Source organism: Balaenoptera borealis, assembly GCF_965194805.1.
Source record: "Balaenoptera borealis genome assembly, chromosome: 8".
In the NCBI taxonomy this organism is placed as follows: Eukaryota; Metazoa; Chordata; class Mammalia; order Artiodactyla; family Balaenopteridae; genus Balaenoptera; species Balaenoptera borealis.
Window position 1 is genome coordinate 66417072 of NC_138865.1, and position 27459 is coordinate 66444530.

At 36.7% G+C, this 27459-nt stretch overlaps 1 protein-coding gene across 3 annotated transcripts in view; it reads right to left on the minus strand.

Annotated features, from left to right (window-relative positions):
* Window positions 1-27459, minus strand: part of IL33 (interleukin 33) — a 50174-nt gene that overhangs the window by 15236 nt on the left and 7479 nt on the right. Inside the window, exons 1-2 of one of the 3 annotated variants that reach the window (XM_082404448.1) lie at window positions 6085-14259; window positions 5060-5715 (exon numbers count right to left, since the gene is read on the minus strand). The exons of 1 other annotated variant lie outside the window; for it this stretch is intronic. The gene's annotated coding sequence lies outside the window, so the exon portion shown is untranslated. Of the gene's footprint in view, window positions 1-5059; window positions 5716-6084; window positions 14260-27459 lie in introns of those variants that run through there. One more of the 3 variants, XM_082404447.1, reaches the window with a different exon arrangement.

A 27459-nucleotide genomic window follows, 5' to 3' on the forward strand; every position in this document is an offset into this window, starting at 1 on the left:
AAAAGCTGGTTCTTTGAGAAGATAAACAAAATTAATAAACCACTAGCCAGACTCATCAAGAAAAAAAGGGAAAAGACTCAGATCAATAGAATGGGAAATGAAAAAGGAGAAGTAACAACTGACACTGCAGAAATACAAAGGATCATGAGAGATTACTACAAGCAACTCTATGCCAATAAAATGGACAACCTGGAAGAAATGGACAAATTCTTAGAAAGGCACAACCTGCCGAGACTGAACCAAGAAGAAATAGAAAATATGAACAGACCAATCACAAGCACTGAAGTTGAAACTGTGATTAAAAATCTTCCAACAAACAAAAGCCCAGGACCAAATGGCTTCACAGGCGAATGCTGTCAAACATTTAGAGAAGAGCTAACACCTATCCTTCTCAAACTCTTCCAAAATATAGCAGAGGGAGGAACACTCCCAAACTCATTCTACGAGGCCACCATCACCCTGATACCAAAACCAGACAAAGATGTCACAAAGAAAGAAAACTACAGGCCAATATCACTGATGAATATAGATGCAAAAATCCTCAACAAAGTACTTGCAAACAGAATCCAACAGCACATTAGAAGGATCATACACCATGATCAAGTGGGGTTTATCCCAGGAATGCAAGGATTCTTCAATATACGCAAATCAATCCATGTGATACACCATATTAACAAATTGAAGGAGAAAAACCATATCATCGTCTCAATAGATGCAGAGAAATCTTTCAACAAAATCCAACATCCATTTATGATAAAAACCCTCCAGAAAGTAGGCATAGAGGGAACTTTCCTCAACATAATAAAGGCCATATATGACAAACCCACAGCCAACATTGTCCTCAATGGTGAAAAACCGAAACCATTTCCACTAAGATCAGGAACAAGACAAGGTTGCCCACTCTCACCGCTATTATTCAACGTAGTTTTGGAAGTTTTAGCCACAGCAATCAGAGAAGACAAAGAAATAAAAGGAATCCAAATCGGAAAAGAAGAAGTAAAGCTGTCACTGTTTGCAGATGACAGGATACTATACATAGAGAATCCTAAAGATACTACCAGAAAACCACTACAGCTAATCAATGAATTTGGTAAAGTAGCAGGATACAAAATTAATGCACAGAAATCTCTTGCATTCCTATACACTAATGATGAAAAATCAGAACAAAAATTAAGGAAACACTCCCATTTACCATTGCAACAAAAAGAATAAAATATCTAGGAATAAACCTACCTAAGGAGACAAAAGACCTGTATGCAGAAATTTATAAGACACTGATGAAAGAAATTAAAGATGATACAAACAGATGGAGAGATATACCATGTTCTCGGAGTGGAAGAATTAACATTGTGAAAATGACTATACTACCCAAAGCAATCTACAGATTCACTGAAATCCCTATGAAACTACCACTGGCATTTTTCACAGAACTAGAACAAAAAAATTCACAATTTGTATGGAAACACAAAAGACTCTGAATAGCCAAAGCAATCTTGAGAAAGAAAAACGGAGCTGGAGGAATCAGGCTCCCTGACTTCAGACTATACTACAAAGCTACAGTAATCAAGACAGTATGGTACTGGCACAAAAACAGAAATATAGATCCATGGAACAGGATTGAAAGCCCAGAGATAAACCCACGCACATATGGTCACCTTATCTTTGATAAAGGAGGCAAGACTATACAGTGGAGAAAAGACAGCCTCTTCAATAAGTGGTGCTGGGAAAACTGGACAGCTACATGTAAAAGAGTGAAATTAGAACACTCTCTAACACCATACACAAAAATAAACTCAAAATGGATTAAAGGCCAAAATGTAAGGCCAGACACCATCAAACTCTTAGAGGAAAACTTAGGCAGAACACTCTATGACATAAATCACAGCAAGATCCTTTTTGACCCACTTCCTAGAGAAATGGAAATAAAAACAAAAACAAACAAATGGGATCTAAAACTTAAAAACGTTTGCACAGCAAAGGAAACCATAAACAAGACGAAAAGACAACTCTCAGAATGGGAGAAAATATTTACAAATGAAGCAACTGACAGAGGATCAATCTCCAAAATTTACAAGCAGCTCATGCAGATCAATATCAAAAAAAACCAAACAACCCAATCCAAAAATGGGCAGAAGACCTAAATAGACATTTCTCCAAGGAAGATATACAGATTGCCAACAAACACATGAAAGAATGCTCAACATTCTCTAATCATTAGAGAAATGCAAATCAAAACTACAATGCGATATCATCTCACACCGGTCAGAATGGCCATCATCAAAAAATCTACAAACAATAAATGCTGGAGAGGGTGTGGAGAAAAGGGAACCCTCTTGCACTGTTGGTGGGAATGTAAACTGATACAGCCACTATGGAGAATAGTATGGAGATTCCTTTAAAAACTAAAAATAGAACTACCATATGACCCAGCAATCCACTACTGGGCATATACCCTGAGAAGACCATAATTCAAAAAGAGTCGTGTACCACAATGTTCATTGCAGCTCTATTTACAATAGCCAGGACATGGAAGCAACCTAAGTGTCCATTGACAGATGACTGGATAAAGAAGATGTGGCACATATATACAATGGAATATTACTCAGCCATAAAAAGAAACGAAATTGAGTTATTTGTAGTGAGGTGGATGGACCTAGAGTCTGTCATACAGAGTGAAGTAAGTCAGAAAGAGAAAAACAAATACCATATGCTAACACATATATATGGAATCAAAAAAAAAAAAAAAAGGTCATGGAGAACCTAGTGGCAAGACGGGAATAAAGACACAGACCTACTAGAGAATGGACTTGAGAATATGGGGAACGGGAAGGGTAAGCTGGCATGAAGTGAGAGAGTGGCATGGACATATATACACTACCAAACGTACAATAGATAGCTAGTGGGAAGCAGCCACATAGCACAGGGAGATCAGCTCAGTGGTTTGTGACCACCTAGAGGGGTGGGATAAGGAGGGTGGGAGGGAAGGAGACACAAGAGGGAAGAGATATGGGGACATATGTATATGTATAACTGATTCACTTTGTTATAAAGCAGAAACTAACACACCATTATAAAGCAATTATACTCCAATAAAGATGTTAAAAAAATGATGGTAATTGACTATAAAGCATTTTATGAAAAAAGAAACCTGCAATTCCATAGCATTTCTCAAGAATGAATGAATGAGATTTATTCATTATAGAAGGTATGATAGAATTAGGAAAATCACCATTTGCAGCCCCCAATTTAATGCTTGACTCAGGCAAGGATCATCAGTGATGCTGTTCCTCGATTATCAAGCTGGGTTGTAGTACCATATTGAAAGAATATGGAGTTCTCTTATAAATTGCAGAAAACTATGTATTCTTTCAGTAGGGTACTACAAGCTGGCTTCATCATCAAGGTAAGACACTGGAGCTGTGGTTTGTGGAGGGAGCAAGACTGCTCCTCCAGTCTTAAATTCTAATATTGCCTGTAATTCTATAATAGTTAATGCTTCTTTTATTAAGCATTGCCCTCTTTTTGCTAGATTAAAAAATATTAAATCCAAATTATCCCAGGAGTGGTTACTACTTAAGTCTCTTATAAACTTCATTAGGATCAGTCTTCTAGCAGAGTAAAGGAGGAGCATTGAGTTCCTGGGTTAGAGGACTCATTGGAAGATGAACTTCATGCACCTTTATTTTTGCCCCTTGCCAAACCCCCAATATTCTGAACTTCCAAATTTTCTTGTTTAGATGGAACTAGAATCTCACACATAGCCATTCTATTTACAGCCAGTCTCATGAGCAAAATCCTTCAATGATAACATAGTTGAGATTCCCTACTCTCCCCCTGGGAATGAATGTTATCTTCCATGGGAGTGAATATTGTCCTCACAGAGAATGAGGACCTCACATCAATCCTTACCTTCTTCCTCTGATTCTCCCTCCTTTATTGATTAACAACACTTAGAAGCAGAGAACTTTAGACATCATTTACTGAGCCCCTAACTCTATAGATAAGTAAGCTAGGACTGAAAGGTTAAGTGCCTTGCCCAGGATCACAAAAGCAGAACCAGGACCAGAATCTAGTCTCCTGATTTCCATCTTTATGCCAGAGCTTCCTGATCCTGTCTCCTCTGTTCTCCCTCCAAATGTAGAAAGAAAATAATCAGAACTGGGAATTTAACTTGAAATGCTCATGCAGTTGTCCAACTTCTTTTAAATACTAAATTTCAGAATACGGTATTTAATTTGTAACCATAATGTGGGGTAGTGCAGTTAGGTAACCTTATTGTGCTAAATTTTAAATTGTACAGAAAATAGTACCCTGCACACAGTAGGCGTTCAGGTAATATTTTACTGATAACATTAAAATTGCATTGCTGGATTTGTTTGTTTGTTTTTCTCTTTTATTCAAGAATCCTTATGTCCTAGAAAAAAATTCTTCTGGAGAGACATTAAAAAAAAGTTGTATTTCCAAATAAATCTGGGAAATGTTTCAATCTATATGCCACTTCTTGGGAAATCAGAATTCATATTAGCATAGTAAAGGTGTTGACAGTCCCTCATTGAAAAATTGTGGGTACTTTTGTTTAACTAATTATTTTCAGTAATTATTTGATCTTGTAATCTCCTCAACTCCCTCTATTAACACTCCTGTGGCTAGTTTGAGAGAACACACTTCAAGGAACTCTACTCTAAACCAACATTAGCTTGCAGAGTTATGTAAGATAGATAAGAAACGGAAATATCACATTTAAAATGGAGTCATTGACGCAGAGAAAGACAGCTGCTTTTTAAGAATCACATGATGAGTCAAAAGCACAGTCAGGAAATATTTTCTTATCCTAGTCTAAAAAACAAAGCATTTTCTTTTAACAACCTACAAATCTTTTACTTTAAAAATATGATCACTCTTTTTATAATGTTTTCAGACTTAAAATTCAGTATTTATTCTCTTATTTTTAAATCAGAAATATTAGAGTAAATGGCAATGTAAACATTACTGGTTCTTTTGTGCTGCTTTTTCCGATAACATATGGCAAATATTCTCACATACTGGTTATGATACTTACCTAAGTTATAAATGTGAAGGGCTGGTCTCAAATGATGAGGTCTCCTGTTATCCACACTTGGTGGTAGTTGATGCAATTATGTTCCAGCTCTACTTATATATACACAGACTTGGATTAAGCAACATCGGATGAATGAGGCAATGCAAATAGAGCTAGTTGAATGGGTTGAATGAGTGGGAACATATTCCCACAGCCAAATCCTAAACAGAGTTTTTAGATTGTTTTAGCTGTGGCACTTTCAATGAGTTGTACTCAGCCATTAACTATTATAAAACGTCTATGACATGGACTCTTCGTAGTGTTTATTGCTCACTATAGAGCATGTAAGGACACAACTTTATCTACCAATGAACTTATAAAGGCTTACCGAGAATCACAACACACACACAGCTGTCACTTGCAACATTGGTAATATTAGAAAAAAAAGAAAAGGGAAAAACTGGAAACAGCCAAAGAGTGAATCATTTAATTGCATTTTTCTTTTCTACAGAAAGTTAAAAACTTTTTAAGTAATTCTTTTCTTGTTATAAAAATGATGTACGTGCACCTAGAAAATGTGTAAATGACAGGAAACCATGTATACTGTAGATCCTGACATTCTTTTTTCAATGCAGATATACTATGCACATCTATTTTTTAAAAAAGTAGAATCAGGGCTTCCCTGGTGGCGCAGTGGTTGAGAATCTGCCTGCTAATGCGGGGGACACGGGTTCGAGCCCTGGTCTGGGAGGATCCCACATGCCGCAGAGCAGGTGGGCCCGTGAGCCACAACTGCTGAGCCTGCGCGTCTGGAGCCTGTGCCCCGCAACGGGAGGGGCCGCGATAGTGAAAGGCCCGCGCACCGCGATGAAGAGCGGTCCCCGCACCGCGATGAAGAGTGGCCCCCGCTTGCCGCAACTGGAGAAAGCCCTCGCACGAACCGAAGACCCAACACAGCCAAAAATAAATAAATAAATAAATAAATAAATAAATAAAGTAGCTATAAAACGCAGCTTTAAAAAAAAAAAAAAAAAGTAGAATCATACTGCAAATGTTATTTTGTAAGCTGCTTTTTTCATTACACAATTAACTTACATCATAAACATTTACACATGTCAAAATAATTTTTTTTACAGGAAGCATTACAAATAGCATTCAATCATATAAATATACCACAAGCAATCTTGTATTGATTAACTCTTTGGCTGTTTCCAGTTTTGCCCTTTTCTTTTTTTTCTAATATCACCAATGTTGCAACTGACAGCTGTGTGTGTGTGTGTGTGTGTGTGTGTGTGTGTGTGTGTGTGTGTGTTATGATTCTTGGCAAGCCTTTGTAAGGTCATTGGTAGATAAATTCATAGTAGCAAGAATGCTGGATCAAAGGGTACGTGCATCTCATATTTTGATAGATATTATCCAATTGACTTCAAAAGGTTTGTATTGATTTATAATTTTTCAGCAATTCAGGTGAGTGCCCTTTTCTCCATTGCCTTAGCAGCAATGGGGAGTCATCACCTTTAAAATGTTTGCCTTTCAGAAGAGTGGGAAATATCTCATGGTTTTGAATTTTGTTTCTTTAATTATTTAGCGAGATTGAACATCTTTTTAAAAAACATATTTGTTGTGTCTGTAAATTAATGATTTATATGAACTCTTTGTAAATTAAGAAATGAAACCGTTGTTGGTGAAAATTTATCCCCAGTACCATTTATTTTTAGACTTTCTTAATTGCATTTTTTAAATTTTTGACATAAGTTTTCAAATATTATGTGGTAAAATTTAATCAACGTTTCCTTAGAACTTCTGGATTTTGTGTCCTGCTTCAAAAGACCTCCCCTTCTCCAAGATTATAAATAAATTTATTATGCCACTTTCTAAAACTTTTATTCTTTACTATTTAATACCTAAATCTTTAATCTACTATTACTTTTATTATAAAGAGTAAGTTAGGTACCATACGACCCAGCAATCCCACTACTGGGCATATACCCTGAGAAAACCATAATTCAAAGAGTCATGTACCACAGTGTTCATTGCAGCTCTATTTAGAGTAGCCAGGACCTGGAAGCAACCTAAGTGTCCATCGACAGATGACTGGATAAAGAAGATGTGGCACATATATACAATGGAATATTACTCAGCCATAAAAAGAAACGAAATTGAGTTATTTGTAGTGAGGTGGATGGACCTAGAGTCTGTCATACAGAGTGAAGTAAGTAAGAAAGAGAAAAACAAATACCATATGCTAACACATAAATATGGAATCTAAAAAAAAAAAAAGTTCTGATGAACCTAGGGGCAGGACATGAATAAAGACACAGATGTAGAGAATGGACTTGAGGGCACAGGGAGGGGGAAAGGTAAGCTGGGATGAAGAGAGTGGAATGGACATATATACACTACCAAATGTAAAATAGATAGCTAGTGGGAAGCAGCCGCATAGCACAGGGAGATCAACTTTGTGCTTTGTGACCACCTAGAAGGGTGGGATAGGGAGGGTGGGAGGGAGACACAAGAGGGAGGAGATATGAGGATATATGTATATGTATAGCTGATTCACTTTGTTATAAAGCAGAAACTAACACACCATTGTAAAGCAATTATACTCCAATAAAGATGTTAAAAAAAAAAAAAAGAGTAAGTTGGGGATTTTTTCCCCCCAAATGCTTATCCCAAACACACGTGTAATCCAATTTAGATAAGGTGAAGTTTCATGTTATGTGGGGCATAGCATGCAGAGAGATGAGAATGTAACAGTAAGGAGTTTGAATTTTATTCTATAGCCAACAGGAATCTTTTGAAAGTTTTTTAAGCAGTTGAGAAATATCAAAGATGTGTTTTATGAATGTAATTTTATGGCTGTGTGAAGGACTAGAAGGAAGGAAAGAAGGCCATTTAGGAGGCCAATTAAATTACCCAGGCAAAAAGCAGTGAGGGCAGAGCTAGCACAATGTTAGTGAGACTAGTAAGGAGAGGATGTAGGTGATGAGTGCTGCAGGCATTTCATAAGAGTCCTTGAATGTTAGAGTGAGAAAGGGCTCCAGAGATCCCTGGTCCTAGCTCCACTAAGTCTCACAGCCCCTTAGTGGCTGAGTCAGTATTAGAATCCAATTTCATTCCCAGTTAGGGTTGTGTCCACCACAGAACCTCCATAATTCTTTTTGGATGTGGGTATATCAGTTCTGGACTGGGGAAGGGGAGGTAAAGGGAAGTGAAAGTGGTACCAGTGGTTCCGGGTAGGAAACTCAGGTGGGGAGTTCATTGGCAGGAACAGGTAATGAGTGTAATGTGGGGCAAATGGTATCTCAAACTTGAGGAACAATTAAATGGAAATTTCAGCAGGGAGCTGGAACTGGGTTGTGGGTGGGGGAGGTCAGACTTAGCCATGTAGATTTGTTCATTTGTGAAAGCATAGGGGTTGATGGCGTGGGAGCAAATGAGATGGTCTCAGCTGAGTGTGGAGCAGGAGGAGAAAGCTGTGTCTAGACGGAACTATGGAGAATCTTAAATTTAAGGGGTAAGAGAAGAAAAGGAGTTAACAAAGAAGATCAGAAAGAGAAGCAGAAAAAAAGATGTCATATATGAAGGCTAAGAAAGAAGATCCTGGAACTTCCCTTGTGGTCCAGTGGTTAAGACTTTGCTTTCCAATGCAGGAGGTGTGGGTTTGATCCCTGGTCAGGGAGCTAAGATCCCACATGCCTTGTGGCCAAAAAGAAAAAAAAAAACAAAACAGAAAACAGAAGCAATATTGTAACAAATTCAATAAAGAATTTAAAAACGGTCCACATCAAAAAAAATCTTAAAAAAAAAGAAAGAAAGAAGATCCTCTCAAAAAGGAACATTTGATGACGAGCACTGCAGAGACCTAACAGGAGATTAAAGACCTTGGAGAGAGTCCTTTAATTAATTTTTTAAAAAAATTTAAAAAACTTTCTGAAAAAAATAATGGCCGTCAGGATGAGGCTTTGTGAGTGAGCTGTGAAAGAGGACTAAAGAATCATTAAAACAGGCACTGAAGTCACTGAGGGTGATGACAGCAGAGACAACATCAAACAGAAAAGGATGTTGGGGTCCCAGGTAACCAGAATGGAAAGAAATTAACATAAGTAGTTGGGCCCAGGGTTGGGGTTACCAAGAGCAGTGGAAAATGAGAAATGTGCCACTTTCTTTATTGGCCATGCGACACGGGCACACAATGAAAGAGAGCGGGTTTTGAGAATAGTGGTGTCACCAGGGGAAAGCCATATTTTAGATAATAAAAGGAAATAGAAGGAGCTTTTTAAGAAAAAAGGAGGGAGGAGAGGGTAAGAGTGTGCATGTACTGGGAGGGGAACATTCCAGAGGAAATGACATACATTTAAATTACAAAAAAATAAAAATAATAACCTGGAAGGAGATTTTAATCAAGAAATAGTATCTTAAATAGAAATTCATTAGTTGGTAATTAATTTCTGAACAACAACAACAACAGAAATGTATGAGGTATAGTCATTTCCAAAGTTGCCATGTGTGTGATTGCTTCTTCGGCTGGAGAAGGCTTCAGGAACCTACATTTAACAAATACTGTGTGCCCATTACTTGCCAGGGACTATCTATTCCATCAGCATTAACCCATGGGACACTGCACAGAAATTTTCATTTCACTTTGTCATACTATCTATCGATATATCTGATCAACTAGAAAATTGTTTATTGAATCACTGACCTTCTCTTATGGCAATGCTCTTTGATTAGCAGTTTCCCTCTTTTAAAATACTGATATCCTTAAGAATGTTAAGTTGGCTGCTGGTGTTTCTTTCCTTATTGTGAATTTTACTTTTAAAATGAATTAATTTAATCAGATTGGTTTCTTGTGAGGAGTCTTGTTAAAATGCAGAGTTTACAAGAAATTTTTATTAAAAATACATTTTCATTATGGAAAATTTGGATGATATAGAAAATAGAAAGTTTCAACTTTGATGTCCTAGAAAGTAGCTAAATACATTGAAAAGAAACATGACTAGTAATCATTGTAGGGAAATCCCAACCTCTCTAAGGTCCCGAGTTCACAAGTGGTGTGGATTTGTATCTGAACAGGGTGCTGCCTCATAATAACAAAAATAAATCAAACACTTGTTTAGTGCTGGGCTAGGTGCTGGGGATACAGTAGTGAACAAAGCAGACTTCTTCCTACCCTCCCGGAGTTTATTCGTTTTTTGGCGAGATACATTTTGAGCAAATAGTCACACAAATAAATCATTTATGAACATGATAAATAAGAATTAGGCTGGTAATGAAAATAAAGGAGTAGAGTGGTACTAAGGTAGTGTAGTCAGAGAATGTGGCATTTAAGCTGTACCCAAAGGGTGTGAAGAATATATGGCAGAGAGGGGACAGAGGATGCCTTCTGGACAGAGAAAACTCCGGGGGCAAAGGCCCTGACAGAACTTGTATTGTTTAGGGAACTAAGAGGGCCAGTGTGGCTGGAGAAGATTAGGCAATGGGAAGGGTATAATATAATGGGGTTGAAGATGGAAGTAGACAGAAGCCAGGTAGGGTTGGGCCCTGGAAGCCAGGGAAAGGAACTTGGATTTTATTCAAAGTGCAATGGTCCAAGAAGAAGACATAACATTGTAAATATCTATGCACCCAACATAGGAGCACCTCAATACATAAGGCAAATGCTAACAGCCATAACAGGGGAAATTGACAGTAACACAATAACAGTAGGTGACTTTAACACCCCACTTACACCAATGGACAGATCATCCAAATAGAAAATAAATAAGTTAACACAAGCTTTAAATGACACATTAGACCAGATGGACTTAATTGATATTTATAGGACATTGCATCCAAAACCAACAGAATACACTTTCTTCTCAAGTGCACAAGGAACATTCACCAGGATAGATCACATCTTGGGTCACAAATGAAGCCTTGGTAAATTTAAGAAAATTGAAATCATATCAAGCATCTTTTCCGACCAAAACACTATGAGACTAGTTATCAATTACAGGAAAAAAGACTGTAAAAAAATACAAACACATGGAGGCTAAACAATATGCTACTAAACAACCAAGATATCATGGAAGAAATCAAAGAGGAAATCAAAAAAATACCTAGAAACAAATGACAATGAAAACACGATGACCCAAAATCTATGGGATGCAGCAAAAGCAGTCCTAAGAGTGAAGTTCATAGCAATGCAATCCTACATCAAGAAACAAGAAAAATCTCAAATAAACAACCTAACCTTATATCTAAAGCAATTAGAGAAAGAAGAACAACAACAAAAAAAACCCCCAAAGTTAGCACAAGGAAAGAAATTATAAAGATCAGATCAGAAATAAATGAAAAAGAAATGAAGGAAACAATAGCAAAGATCAATAAAACTAAAAGCTGGTTCTTTGAGAAGATAAACAAAATTGTTAAACCATTAGCCACACTCATCAGGAAAAAAAGGGAGAAGACTCAAATCATCAGAATTAGAAATGAAAAAAGAGAAGTAACAACTGACACCACAGAAATACAGAGGATCATGAGAGATTACTACAAGCAACTATATCCCAATAAAATGGACAACGTGGAAGAAATGGACAAATTCTTAGAAAAGTACAACCTTCCAAGACTGAACCAGGAAGAAATAGAAAATGTGAACAGACACATCACAAGCACTGCAATTGAAACTGTGATTAAAAATCTTCCAACAAACAAAAGCCCAGAGCCAGATGGCTTCATAGGAGAATCCTATCAAACATTTAGAGAAGAGCTAACACCTATCCTCTCAAACTCTTCCAAAATATAGCAGAGGGAGGAACACTCCCAAACTCATTCTACGAGACCACCATCACCCTGATACCAAAACCAGACAAAGATGTCACAAAGAAAGAAAACTACAGGCCAATATCACTGATGAACATAGATGCAAAAATCCTCAACAAAATACTCGCAAACAGAATCCAGCAGCACATTAAAAGGATCATACACCATGATCAAGTGGGGTTTATCCCAGGAATGCAAGGATTCTTCAATATATGCAAATCAATCAATGTGATACATCATGTTAACAAATTGAAGGATGAAAACTGTATGATAATCTCAATAGTTGCAGAAAAAAGCTTTTGACAAAATTCAACTCCCATTTATGATTAAAAACTCTCCAGAGTTTTTAATCAAAATAAAAAATAAAAAAGCCAATAAAAGGCATATATGACAGACCCACAGCCAACATCATTCTCAATAGTGAAAAACTGAAACCATTTCCTCAAAATCAGGAACAAGACAAGGGTGCCCACTCTCAGAACTATTACTCAACATAGTTTTGGAAGGTTTAGCCACAGCAGTCAGAGAAGAAAAAGGAATCCAAATCGGAAAAGAAGAAGTAAAGCTGTCACTGTTTGCAGATGACATGATACTATACATAGAGAATCCTAAAGATGCTACCAGAAAACTACTAGAGCTAATCAATGAATTTGGTAAAGTAGTAGGATACAAAATTAATGCACAGAAATCTCTTGCATTCCTATACACTAATGATGAAAAATCAGAACAAAAATTAAGGAAACACTCCCATTTACCACTGCAACAAAAAGAATAAAATATCTAGGAATAAACCTACCTAAGGAGGCAAAAGACCTGTAAGCAGAAAACTATAAGACACTGATGAAAGAAATCAAAGACGATACAAACAGATGGAAAGATATACCATGTTTTTGGATTGGAAGAATCAACATTGTGAAAATGACTATACTACCCAAAGCAATCTACAGATTCAATGCAGTTCCTATCAAATTACCAATGGCATTTTTCACAAAAGTAGAACAAAATATTGTACAATTTGTATGGAAACAGAAAAGACTCCAAATAGTGAAAGCAATTTTGAGAAAGAAAAACGGAGCTGGAGAAATCAGGCTCCCTGACTTCAGACTATACTACAAAGCTACAGTAATCAAGACAGTATGGTACTGGCACAAAAACAGAAATATAGATCCATGGAACAGGATAGAAAGCCCAGAGATAAACCCATGCACATATGGTCACCTTATCTTTGATAAAGGAGGCACAAATATGCAATGGAGAAAGACAACCTCTTCAATAAGTGGTGCTGGGAAAACTGGACAGCTACATGTAAAAGAATGAAATTAGAACACTACTTCACACCATACACAAAGATAAGCTCAAAATGGATTAAAGACCTAAATGTAAGTCCAGTTATTACAAAATTCTTAGAGGAAAACATAGGCAGAACACTCTATGAAATAAATAACAGTAAGATCCTTTTGACCCACCTCCTAGAGTAATGGTAATAAAAGCAAAAATAAACAAATGGGACCTAATGAAACTTAAAACCTTTTGCACAGCAAGGGAAACTATAAACAAGATGAAAAGACAACCCTTAGAATGGGAGAAAATATTTGCAAATAAAGCACTGACAAAGGATTAATCTCCAAAATATACAAGCAGCTCATGCAGCTCAGTATAAAAAAAAAAAAAACCCAATCCCAAATTGGGTGGAAGACCTAAATAGACATTTCTCCAAAGTAGACATACAGATTGCCAACAAACACATGAAAAGATGCTCAACATCACTAATCATTAGGGAAATGCAAATCAAAACCACAATGAGGTATCATCTCACACCAGTCAGAATGGCCATTATCAAAAAATCTAGAAACAATAAATGCTGGAGAGGGTGTGGAGAAAAAGGAACCCTCCTGCACTGTTGGTGGGAATGTAAATTGATGCAGCCACTATGGAGAACAGTATGGAGGTTCCTTAAAAAACTAAAAATAGAACTACCATATGACCCAGCAATCCCACTACTGGGCATATACCCTGAGAAAACCATAACTCAAAAAGATATATGTACCACAATATTCATTGCACCCCTATTTACAATAACCAGGACATGGAAGGAACCTAAATGTCCATCGACAGATGAATGGATAAAGAAGATGTGGCACATATATACAATGGAATATTACTCAGCCACAAAAAAGAACGAAATTGAGTTGTTTGTAACGAGGTGGACGGACCTAGAGTCTGTCATACAGAGTGAAGTAAGTCAGAAAGAGAAAAATACCATATGCTAACGCACATATATGGAATCTAAAAAAAAATGGTACTGATGAATCTAGTAGCAGGGCAGGAATAAAGATGCAGATGTACAGAATGGACTTGAGGAAACAGAGGGGGAGGGGGAAGCTGAGAAGAAGTGAGAGAGCAGCCCTGACATGTATACAGTACCAAATGCAAAATGGATGGCTGGTGGGAAGCTGCTCCATAGCACAGGGAAATCAACTCGATGCTTTGTGATGACGTAGAGTGCTGGGATAGGGAGGGTGGGAGGGAGGCTCAAGAGGGAGGGGGTGTGGGAGTATATGTATACATATAGCTGATTCACTTTGTTGTACAACAGAAAATAACACAACATTGTAAAGCAATTATACTCCAATAAAGATTAACAAAACAAAAAAAAAACAAAGTACAATGGGAAACCAAAGAAGGGTTTTAAGTAATATGGAATATTACTTAGTTTTTAAAAGAGTGCTCTGGCTGCCATTTTAGGAACAGATGGAGGGCAGTAAGAGGGTAGGAATGAAACCAGTAGGTAGTCTGCATTAGTGCAAACTCTTAATAATGATGGTGGTGGCGATAATGCTAACGGTTATAACAGTTACAGTATCTTGGGCATCTTCTGTGGGTCAGATGTTTTACATACATTATTTATAATTGTCACCATGACACTAGTATTTGAATATGATTGCCTCCATTTTAGAAGTGAGGAAATAGAGGCTCAGAGAGATTAAGTATCTTGGAAAAGGCCACATAGCTAATAAGTAACAAAGCCAGAATCTGAAATCGGGTCCATCTGGTTCTTTCTCTTATTCCATGGAAGCCATTGGTAGAATGAGGTAGAATTAAATTCCTGGGCCTTTAATTCCATTCACTGTCTCATCAAGATTGCATGTTCTTGTTTGTGCAGAGGGTCTCTGAGGGTGTGGTGGGATTACACAACCCATTGTTGGGTACCAGGAAATCACTGAAAGAAGTCAGCCTCCCAAAACTGGTCCTGGCTGGTAGGAGGAAGAAAAAATGGGGATTATGGCTAAGCTTGGCAACACTGTATGACTTAATTCTGAGAGATTTTGCAGGGAAGCAGAAGGGAGAAGGTAAGACAGGAGTGTGGTCACACTGACCCTCTACTCCCTTGGTTGTGGTGGCTTCACTTCTTTCTTGGGGGAGATCAGAATAAGTGATGTCGAAGAAAGGGAGGTTGAGTTTGGGGAACCATGAGAAAGCACTCAAACTGAATCACTTCCTGTCCCCCACTCCCCACTGCTCTGTAAGTTTCTACATGCCTCCTAGGGAGAGGAAACACTCTATTAAGAAACCTGGCAAATCAATCTATGACTCAAGCCAAACCTTTTGTTAGAGGAGGGGAAGTGTGGTATGAGTTTTTAGGGAAACTTTCTTTTATGTCTTTAAGGTAAATAACACAGTATTTGTAAAACACTTCTATGCTTTCTTACGGTTTTCCTGGATGCAGTCTTATCTAATCATTTTTGTACACTGGTACGACCTGCCCTTCAAACTTTGTAGCCTCATACAGCCCCTTCCTCCATGCCCTGTGCATTTTAGACCCACTGGACTATTTACTGTTCCTCAAGCTACCATGCACTTTCACACCTCCATGCCTTGCTCAAGTTGTTCCTCTTGCTAAAGTTGCCTCTTCCCCTTTACCTGGGAAACTTCTATTTAACCCTTAAAGCTCAATTCAAATTCCTTTGTCTCCCAATCAGCAGAATTTATTGCTTCCTCCCTTATTTGCTTATATTATCCAACTTTGTTTAAATGCTTTTTCTAAAGCATTTAAAGAAGCTGACATTATGTTTGGCCTCTGGCCCTGTGGTTTTAGTGTGATCAACATTTTGAATTATTCAGTTCAGTGTGTTGTTTTATTCCCTTTGGTTGCCCCTCCCCATGCCTCACATACTTTGGAGACCCAGCTGTGTATTGGACCAAGTCTTTAGTAATTTTTGAAGAAGCAGAGGTAGAATGACCTCCCATTCTCGAGCTTAGACCCAGGATTTGCTCCCTCCCCACAGGACTTTTCAGCTCTCCAGGTCACAGTTTCCTCATCTCAAAATTGAAGAGGGTTCTTGAAAACCAGGATCTTCTTATCCTTTTGACTCTCTTTCCTATGCTCCTATACAGGTTCCTGGTTCAGCCCCTTCTTTCCCCTCTCCCTAGGCTTGGTTCTATACCAGCAGCCACACCAGCCCCTTGACCACCCAAAAGATGCCATCCTCAGAGAAATGTACAAGCTCTGCCTCAGCCCTGTGCCCTTCTCCTCTCTTTTCACTAACCTTATAGCAGACAGGATGAGGCGGGTGGACAAGGGAGCATTAAGTAACCTAGATGTAATATCTTGGGTAGAGGTGGATCTGAAATCAAGGTACATAATGGACTTGGGTATGTTTTGTCTTAGAGCAAACTTAAAATGAAAAGGGAAGTCTGTAGAGTCTGTAGTGTAGATTTGTTTTTGTTTTTATGGATTCAGAGAGGCCTAAGTGCTAGAAGAAAGCAATGTATGGGAATGAAACAACATAGAATAAATAGGTCTTTGGTTTTAGTTTGACTCTGAAGTTTAAAGTTGAGATCACTTTTTTCTTTTACTTTGAAAATTCTTTTTAAGTAAAACTGGACAAGTAATATACAAATTATGAATTTTGTAAAAATTCAAAGGAGTATGAAAAATTCAATAGGATTTTTGAAGTTAAAAGTTCTGTATTTTAAAAAATTAACCTTTATATAGTGTTCACTCTGTGCCAATACTGTACTGTACTAAGTGCTTTATATATGTAACTCATTCCATCATCATAGCAGTTTTATCAGGGGGTACTATAATCTTCCCTATTTTACAGATGAGGAAACTGAAGCACAGAGACATCAGAGAACTTGCGTAAGGTCCCATAGCCTAAAACCTCAAGCAAACACTTTTAGAATTCATGAGGTACTCCAGAAAAGGGGTGGAGAAATTCATATCTGTTGGATTTCAGACCTTCTTCCCTATTCCTGAGCCCAGAGCAGAAACCTCTTTTCCATACTGGGCTTCTGCTTAAAGTTTCCTAGGTCAAAAAGGTTTCCCTACTAAGAAAACAAAATTAAAAGTTTGAAAATATGACATGCCACCTGGATTATTTGACCTTGTAAGGGAGAGTGAAACTGAGACTCTGTTCATACGCCATCAGTGGTGGTCTAGCTAGTGAATAGATTTAGCAACATCATAAGGAGAAATCATTATAATCATTACAGTTTGTGGGTGGAAGAGGAAATTTTCAAAACTTTATAAGAAGTAGAATCCTTTTCTGAAAAAGGAATATTGAATAGAACCCCCAAGAGACAAAAAAGAGAAAATCAGGAATTTGTTAATTTATTAATATAAATATGGTTTATATATTTAAGTTTATAATATTTGCTCATTATAAAGTTAATTAATCAGAGACTTCTGTTTCCGACTTAACAGTGGATTAGTTACCATGGCCAACCACCTGACAAAACAACTATAATGCTGTAAGAAATACTTTTTTTTAATTTGTATTTATTTGTTTATTTATTTATTTAATTTATGGCTGTGTTGTGTCTTCGTTTCTGTGCGAGGGCTTTCTCGAGTTGTGGCAAGCGGGGGCCACTCTTCATCGCGGTCTCTCTTGCTGTGGAGCACAAGCTCCAGACGTGCAGGCTCAGTAATTGTGGCTCACGGGCCCAGTTGCTCTGCGGCATGTGGGATCTTCCCAGACCAGGGCTCGAACCCGTGTCCCCTGCATTGGCAGGCAGATTCTCAACCACTGCGCCACCAGGGAAGCCCAGAAATATTTTTTAAAGTTTTTTCAAATTTATCGTTGAGCTGGAATGAAAGTAAAGAATGTATAGTAGGCATGCAAGCTTGGCTTTTTCCTAAAGTTGTCTGCTAAATGCTAGAGAGAGCAGACAACTACGTGAAGTGCGGGGGCCAGGAAATAAAGCCCAGGATGTGCCTAAGATGGGGATTCTAATAGGGAATTGCTGCACAAACCTGGATATCCAAAGGGCTACACTCACAGGATAAGGCTGATTGAGATAAATAAACCCCACCTGCCGAAGGGGATAGCTAGGAAGCTTGTTTGTCCGAGGGAAGGGAAACCATTGCTCTGAGAATTTATCTCCTCATGAAAAGTCAGCCCCCACAGGGGTTTGCAGCCTGAATTCACACTCACTACCTGTGTGCCTCCAAAAGCCTGAAATAGAGAATTAAACATAAAATGGTTTTAGGTTGGTAGTATCCCAAGGCATATTGGAAAGGAAAACTCAAGTCTTATCTTGATGAATTTTACCAGCTGCAACTCAAGCCACAGAATATTCACAGAGAAGAATTTGCAGGATCAATGAGTAATTTGCAGTCAAGATTTATAAAGCAAACAAGAATACTAGGCATCATGGTGAGAGCCCATGGAGGGAACAGACAGCAGAAACCAAACTGCAAAGGCTTCGTGTATTAGAACAATCAGAAATGACATATAAAACAACTGATTTTTTTTTAAAACAACTGATTTTAATATGTTTAGGTAGAGTTCTAAAAAGATTGAAAACATGAACAAAGAACAAATGGATTTGAAAAAGATCCAAATAGAATATCTAGAAATGAAAAATATATTGTTGAAATTAAAGCTCCATGGATTGATTAAACAGATTAGACACATATGAAGAGAGTCAGTGAACTAGAAAATATATCTGAAGATATTCCTTGGAATACAATCCAGGAACACTTAAAGATGAAAAATAGGGACTTCCCTGGCGGTCCAGACTTCTCCTTCCAATGCAGGGGTTGCGGGTTAGATCCCTGCTCAGGGAGCTAAGGTCCCACATGCCTCGCGGCCAAAAAACCAAAACATAAAACAGAAGCAATATTGTAACAAATTCAATAAAGGCTTTAAAAAAATAATAATTATTTTTTTAAAAAGATGAAAAATATAAAAAAGGGGGTAAGAGACTTCAAGGACAGAATGAGACAGTCTAATGTGTATCTATTTGGAATTTTAGAAGGAGATAGAATAGGAAAGGAGCAATATTTGAAGATATAAAGGCTGAGAACTTTCCAGAGTTATTGAAAGACCCCAATCCTCAGATCTAAAAATCCCAATGAATCCCAAGTAGGTTTAAAAAAAGAAAAAAAAAGAAAAATATCTACATCTTGATATATTAATTATGAAACTGCAGAACATTTTTAAAAAGAGAGAAGATTGTCATGTCAGTCACTGAAGACAATGAAACTATTTGCATTAGCAGAAAGGAAATTTTGATTGGGTTTATGGATCGGTGTTTAGTCTTAGAGTAGCCCCAGAAACTGTGAAATTAGCATCAGATATTTGTAGAACCACTAAAGCACATTTGCCATCCACTGAGCACCATTAAAAACTGCAGGGCTGGCCTAAAACTCCTTATTTTACAGACGAGGGAAGTAACACTCAAAGCAGGTCTTACTTAAGGTCACACACCTAGTGAGTGAGTACATGGTGGAGGACCAGGACCAGAACTTGGGTCCCCAACTCACAGAGCAATAGCTATGACTGCTCTTTCCTCTATAACCTGCTAATGTTTCATTAAAATTTTAAGCAACAACAGCAAAGAAAAACAAAGTGTGAAGAAAATACAGGGAACTGTTCCATTTTATCAGGGAAATTTTTGATGCTGTCCTTTAGTCTCAAGTATGGAATTTAATAAATGTTTGAATACCTTCTTCCACAGTGCAATATCCCGTCTCTAGCAACCAATGAAACTGCTCACTTTTTTGGATGGGGATAAGGGCATGCAGCCTTGATTTGTTTCCTTCTAGCTTGTAAGACAATGTGAGGGAAGAGTGAGAAAGGTTTTAGAAGATGTGATTAAAACTGAATCACAGAAAATATTTCTGGCACAGCATTCCATAGAAGGTGGCAGGGGAACAAGGAGTGGGGGCAAAATCTCAGTCTGGATAAAGGCTTTGCTGAGAAATACACAAGGTAAAAGCAGGTGCCAAGCCACAGCATGTGAACATACCTGAGTCACTAGGTCATAAAATCAGCACTCAGAACTGGAGATAAAAATCCAATCTGTTTGCTTCAGTTCGTTGTTTTAGACCTGCCTTGTTTTGCTTTCTAAAATGTTTATACCTAGATCCACAAAGGAAAACAACTTGCAAGGGTAGGCAATGAAGCTATATCAAACTCTATCATCCCTGTTTATTCATAAAAAAGGTAGTAATTGCATCTATGTGTATGTATGTTTGGAAGAATTATTTCTGGATCTTGCCTGTTCTCCACAAATACATACCAAGAAGTGTGAGAGCATCTGGAATTGGCAACAATACAACCAAAACAGATTGCTTACCCAAAGATGAGAACTTGCCCATTAATATCAGCTTTGACTCTGGAAATAGTGCCCAGATTCCAAAGCCTAGAGTGGTTTAATATTTGCACAATTCCAAATCCTAACAAGGATATGGTTCTTTGGGCAGCATCTGAAATTCTAGCAGGTGACTTGCTGTTTGTTTTTTAAGAGAAACATCAGATTTTAGACAGGAAAAGCTTTAGATTTTGAAGTGCATCTTCAAAGTAGAATGCAATATATATCTTTAAATTTCTAAAGAAGCAGACTGATTTGGGTATGGTACATTTCTTAACTACATAAAACATTGATAAGAAGAGTTTATTCCAGATACTATATATATATATATATATATATATATATATATATATATATATATATATTTAAAGCCAGTGAAAGTATACCTAACTTCCATTCCCAGTGCATAGGGATGCCACTAGATATTTCTGGAATTGATCCTGGAGGCTAGTAGGCTTCATTTGAAGGCAGATTTGAAAAATTGAGGAATAACAAGAGGAGCTTCCGAAAAGGTGAGCCAGATGTTTATGGTAATGGGGAAATAAGGACTCTAATGCCTAAAATTTAGGACCAAGAGGGACTTCCCTGGCGGTTCAGTGGTTAAGACTCTGCACTTCCACAGCAGCTGTACAGCCAAACAATAAAAAAATAAAATAAAATAAAATTTAGGACCACGAGAAGGCAGCCCAAAGCAGCAAAACTTTGCATTGGTAGAAGGTAATGTACCAGACCCGCTTTAAAAATAAAAACATTTAAGAAAAAAGTTTCCTCTTTAAGAATGGAAGTCAACTACTAGTTAGTGCTTGCTAGTTATATCATGAAGACTAAATATAAGCTCTAAAAATACCTTTGCTTTGTTTGAACTTAAGGCTTCTGACACCCAACCAGAAGATAAGAATTGGCCTTGTGCTTAAAAATAAACCCAAACCAGTCAGTCAGTCAGCCTTTAGTGCTTTGATGTCACATTTAGAACCTCTATATTACCTGGTTTATCAAATGCTTGTGATAAATTACATAAAGTAGATACTTTGTTAAATTGTATGTCATTTGGGCAATGTTTTAGTTAATAAAACATTGAGGGTGGATTATTATTAGCTCATAATGATTCAATAATAACTTGACTAAATTTCCTTAAAGTATGTTGTATTCAATGTCTATAAATACTCCATTTGTGATCATGGGGTTAAGAGAATAATCCTTTCTTTCTACTATAGTGTAACATTTTAAAAAAGTGATTCCTGACTTTTTTTCTGAAACCCAAATACAATATGATGGTTTGTTTTCTTAATGTTTTCTTCTCTAACTAATGTTGCTTTGCAATTGGTACACAACAGAGGCATACCTCAACTCCAAAACTACAATCCTAGGGAAGAGATCTTTTTCTGAAGTGTGTTTGTCAGCTAACTTAAGTCTAGTTGCCCCAGACTGAAACAACATATTTCTAGGAAAAGTAAAGAAAATGCATGCATTAAAGTTGAAGGAGAACCACAATGCCTATCTATCAGACTGGCTAAAATGAGGAAGACAGGAAATACCAGGTATTTGCAAGGATTTGGGACAACTGGAATTCTTATACATGGCTTATGAGAGTGTAAATTTCTACAACCACTTTGGAAAATAATGTGGTAGTATCCACTAAAGCTGAACATATACATACATTTGGCCCAACAACTCTACTTGAAGGTATATATCCAACAGAAAGGCATAAAAATATTTGCCAAAAGATATGTAGTGGAATGTTCCTAGCAGTCCTAGTCATATAACTCCAAGCAGCAAACAATGCAAATGTCCGACTACACTATAATGGATAAATTGTGGCACATTCATTTAGAAGAATTCTAACCAGTAATGAGAGTAAACAAGCTACTTCGATGTGCAACAACACAGAGGCATCTCACAAACATAATCTTGAATGAATGAGGCTAGACACAAAAAGATATAGAATGTATGAATTTATTTATAAATAGGTCAAAACCCCCAGAGGCAAATTGAATATATGATATTAGAAAACCTAATAATGGCTTTTCTTGAGGTAGAGAGAAGTGACAAGAAGAGGGCAGGAGGAGGATTCTGGAGTTCTTTACTCTTCTGTTTCTTTTTATGGTTGCATAGGTTTGTTCACATGATTTGTGCAATTTTCTGTGTGTATATGTTAATGAATTTTTTAAGTTAAAGGAAATAGAGACTGTCAGTGAATTCTAAAATATATGGATTCTACTTTCTCAAGTGTGGCGGTCAAAGAGACTCATTGACAGAATTAAGTAAGCAATCTATTTCATGGCTAAAAAAAAAAAAATTAAAGGAACATCAGCGTCTATATTTAAGAATGAATTGAGCTGACTAGAAAATGGTCAGATGGGAAATGGACACATTCCTCTCTTCACTTAGTATGGAAGAAGTGCTTCTGATATGTCTGATTAAAGACTTAGTTTTCTGTCCTGAAAGAACTGAAAATCAGATTAAAGACAATTTTTGAGGTGTTTTTCAGACTAAGGCAGAATCCTCAGGATGACTTTGAAAAGAATTTGGCTGCCCTTCTCAGCGACGGGCAAGAAGTCCTGAAAAACTAAAAATGGTTGGAGTTCTGCAGGAATGAGGGGATGCTGATAGTTTACCTAGCATGAATGTTGTTTCTTAGCTGACAAATCTCTTTTCTTTCCCCAAAGAAGAAATTTAGATATGCAGAAACCTAAGCCATTCATGGCAATACTGTCTCCATCTACCAATAACAGGTCTAGGTATAGGCATGTGACAGAGATCTTACATTGAGACAAAGGGGAGGTGTGCCTGGGACTTCTGGGAAATTTTCTCTCCTTAGAAGTAAGTGCTGTTTGACTTCCACTCACTTGGCCTCTGTGAGGATGTGATGCGCAAAGCTGGGCCAGCCATCTTCTCCCATGAAGGGAGAGATCATGGACAGTCTGAGAATGGCAGAGCAGAAGGGTAAGAAGAGCCTGGGTCTTTTGGTAGTGTCCTTGATTCTTTGCACCAACTCTGGGGCTGCCAACTTCAGAACTTCTTGTTAAGTGAGCAGTGAGTGTCCTTATAATTTGAGCCATATTCAATTCATTATTCTTTTATTGCAGCTAAAGCATATCAAGTGATACAAATTATCTTTACATATTTTTTGTCTAAATGTACTCTACATTGACTTTTTCTAAATCCTAAAAAGAAATGGCTAACAACTAATGTATTCTGGACATTGACTTAATAATATCTCTAAATACAGTTGGGCTGTTTAAACATTCTCCCCCACCCCCTGCGCAAAGCCCTTCTTTTTTTAAACATTTTTAATTGTGGTAAAAAATAGATAATATAAAACGTACCATCTTAACCATTTTTAAGTGTACACTTCAGTAGTGTTAACTACATTCACATTATTGTGCAACAGATCTCTAGAACTTTTTCATCTTGCAAAGCTAAAACTATATCCATCATACAACTTGCCATTTCCCCCTTCCCAAAGCCCATGGCAACACCATTCCACTCTCTGTTTCTTGTGCTTGACTACTTTAATACCTCCTATAAGTGGGATCATATAGTATACAGTATTTGTGTCTGGCTTATTTCACTTAGCATAATGTCCTCAAGGTTCATCCCTGTTGTAACACGTGACAGGATTTCCTCCTTTTTTTTAAGGCTGAATAATATTCCATTGTATGTATATACTATATTTTCTTTATCCATTCATTAGTGGACATTTGGGTTGATTCCACCTCTTGGCTATTTTGAATAATACTATAATGAACATAGGTGTGTAAATATCTCTTCAACATCCTGCTTTTGATTCTTTTGGATACATACACAAAAGTGGGATTGCTAGATCATATGGTGGTTCTTTTTTTAGTTTTTTGAGAAACCTTCATACTGTGTTCCGTAGCAGCTAGTTTAACCATTTTAACATTTAAATAATGATATATTTTAAGCAAAATTTTAGTATAATAATATGAATACATAAATTGATATTTTAAAATCAATAAAAATATTTTATATGAGAGAAAAACATGATATGACAGAAACAGAATGGATAAACTGAAAAATTTTATATCAGGAAAAGATTTTGAAATTTATAAGTAACTATTTGAGATGTTCTTTTAAAAAAAAAATTCAGATTGCCAATAGTGGTACTATTATTACTAGTTTTACTATTAATTTTACAGATTGCCAATATAGTACTTTTATTGCTATTTTATTCTTGCAAAACACCAGTAGGATTTGTTCACCAAAAATTTATATATATATTAATTTGTGTATAAAATTGATTATGAAAATCATATACATATAATCATGCATTAAGTCATTGTGGGTGGACACATAGTGACCAAATGAAATGACTTGTAAAGACATTGAAGATCAAACTTCAGTTAACATCCTATTTATAAAGTGAACTGTTAAGCAGGTTTCCATATCCTCCAGTAACTAATGCAGCAACCAAATTTTAAAAACTTTCAATTAATAGCACACCAACATTTTCAAAGTCAAAAAGAACTTAAACAATTGGACCAAAGTGTAAATCAAACAAATGTTTATATACTCATAACAAAATAAAATATTAAAAATAATTGTAAGAAGTATTTTGACGTATATCATAGAACTCCAGTGATAATATAAATATGAACTCATGATTTTAAGTGAACTGCTTTAATTTCAGTATTAAGATGATATAATCTAATGTATATCCCAGGGCCCAGATTTTGGTAGCCTAATAATGTTCTCCACTGGAGAAACTAGGGCTCTTTGGAGAATGGCTGATTTAATGTTTCAGATGGAAGAAACGCAGGGTGAGCCTGAATAACTTGTTGCCTGAAAGCAGTGATGCATATTTTAAAGTTCTGAGGTAGTTTAAAAAAAAGAGCCACCATGAAGGGGCTTCTGTGTGCTAAATTGTGACCAAGTGACTCAAGACAACAAAAAATTATAGCTAATCAAAACAAGTCTGAAAACGAGTTAATTACAACATCACCAAAAATCATGAGTCTGTAATGATGCTCAAAAGAGAAAAGTACTAAAAACTGTTTTCTGATTAAGATATTATTTTACATTACCTTCATTCAGAAGTTAATTGTAAACATGTTCTCATAATACGTGAAAGTATTTCCTTATACAAAGACTAAAGTTATTGCTAGCATAACTTTTATAGGATTTTTCTCCTATATTTGGGATTTGCCTATCGAATGGTAACAGAAACACTTGCCAGGTTGTTAAAAGTTCTGTAAACCTTTAGCTATTCCACAGCTCCTTCACTACCACATTATCCCAAATTAGTTGATAAAGGCCAAAGCCACAATGAGAGTCCCTTCCAGTGTTGATATTCAGCTGGCATGCTCCACGTGGCTAGTTCCTTTCTCACTTATCTCTGCCATGTTATGATTATGATTTCACAAACCATATGGCACTTGAGAAAGTCAGTGAAGAAAAAAATATGCATGCTCTTTGATAAAGTAATGCTACATATACATTGAGGTAATATGGATCTTATACAAGTCATAATGAAGAAAAAAAAGGAAGCTAAAGATAGCCACCGAATTACACTAGAATGAATGTTGGCACCTAGGTCTGTGGCTCAAACTCTTAAAAATGACTAGAAAAAAAGAAATATTTACTCAAGGAAACAATACTACTGCTATTGATTTACCTGCATGAAGCAATCATGCTGACTACTGATAAAGTATTGTTTAAACAGGATTGCTAAAGAATGTGGACAATTAATATATAATATATGTACAAAAGATAATGGAAAAATAAAACCTTAGGTAGGAAAAATTTTGGAACTAATAAGTTCAGGTTAGAGGAAAGTTCATGTTTGGGTTTAACAAGACCCCAAATGAAAGAACGTGGGGAAAAGTCATATCATTTCCTCTTTTAAAAGAAAATATAAACTACTTAAATAGCATTTCTTAAACAACTGCAACTGATAGAGCCAGCAGGCTAATAAGTTAGGGCTAAGAAGTTAGAGTGGTTGAGATTTGAACACAGCAGACATGCAAAACTATGAAGTTCTGTCCAACTCTTTAAGAAAATATCTAATCTTTGCTAGGAAATCCAAGAGAAGTAATGAGCAAAACGTTCTTACAATTGCAAAAGATCTCAGATTCATTAGCACTGCTGGGGAAAATTGTGATGATCATCCAATTTATGAGCTGTTCAAAGTGAAGGGGAACTAGGTGTAGACTGGTATGCTGGTTAAAAGTAAAGCCAAGTTTCTGGATGGATACTGTTGGTTCTGGCATTACCAGTGGGAATGACAAAAGAAAGTCACATAAGAGAACAGTGGCTGACAAGAACCCTTTCCCTCAGATGGTAATGAATGTAGCCCTAAAGAAAACAGGTGAAAGGTTTTAATGTTATCTCACTAAAATTTTTGTTTGAAAATGATGGAAAATTTGAATAGAAAGTGGCTTCACAAAGAGGATTAGAGACGCATTAAATTAAGTCATTTGGAATCCATTTTTCCTGTTAGGTCTTTCTCCTTCATGGAACTTAACTCTGGGTTTTAATTGCTGGTCTGAAATTTGCTGGTTGTGTCATGTTGGGTTAGTACGATCTTTCTAAATCTCACCTGCTTAATTTTATAAGTGGAGAAGATAATATTTATTTCACAGAGGTACTGTGAAGATTAAATGGGAGAATGTGGAATGAATGTCTCACATTTAGTAAAATTTCAGTGATCATTAACAGTTACCTTTCATGACTGCTTCTGACTTGCTTTACCTTCATAAGCATCTCATCATCTCTCTAGGGTAGAGTGTTTTATTATTGTTTTGTTTTTGTTTTACATTTTACACAAGAGAAAAAAAATTCAGGCTCAGGAAAGTTAAGATCCAAAACCATACAGCTAATCAATGACAGATAATGGAGTTGAGGCCTATCTTACCCTAAAAATCTGTGTTTTTTACTATTATACTATACTGCACTCTTCACTTAAAGCAAAAAACAAAACAAAACAAAAAAATCAAAAACCTTCACAGATATAGCATGATTTACCAACAATAACAAGGACAGCATGTGAACATGTG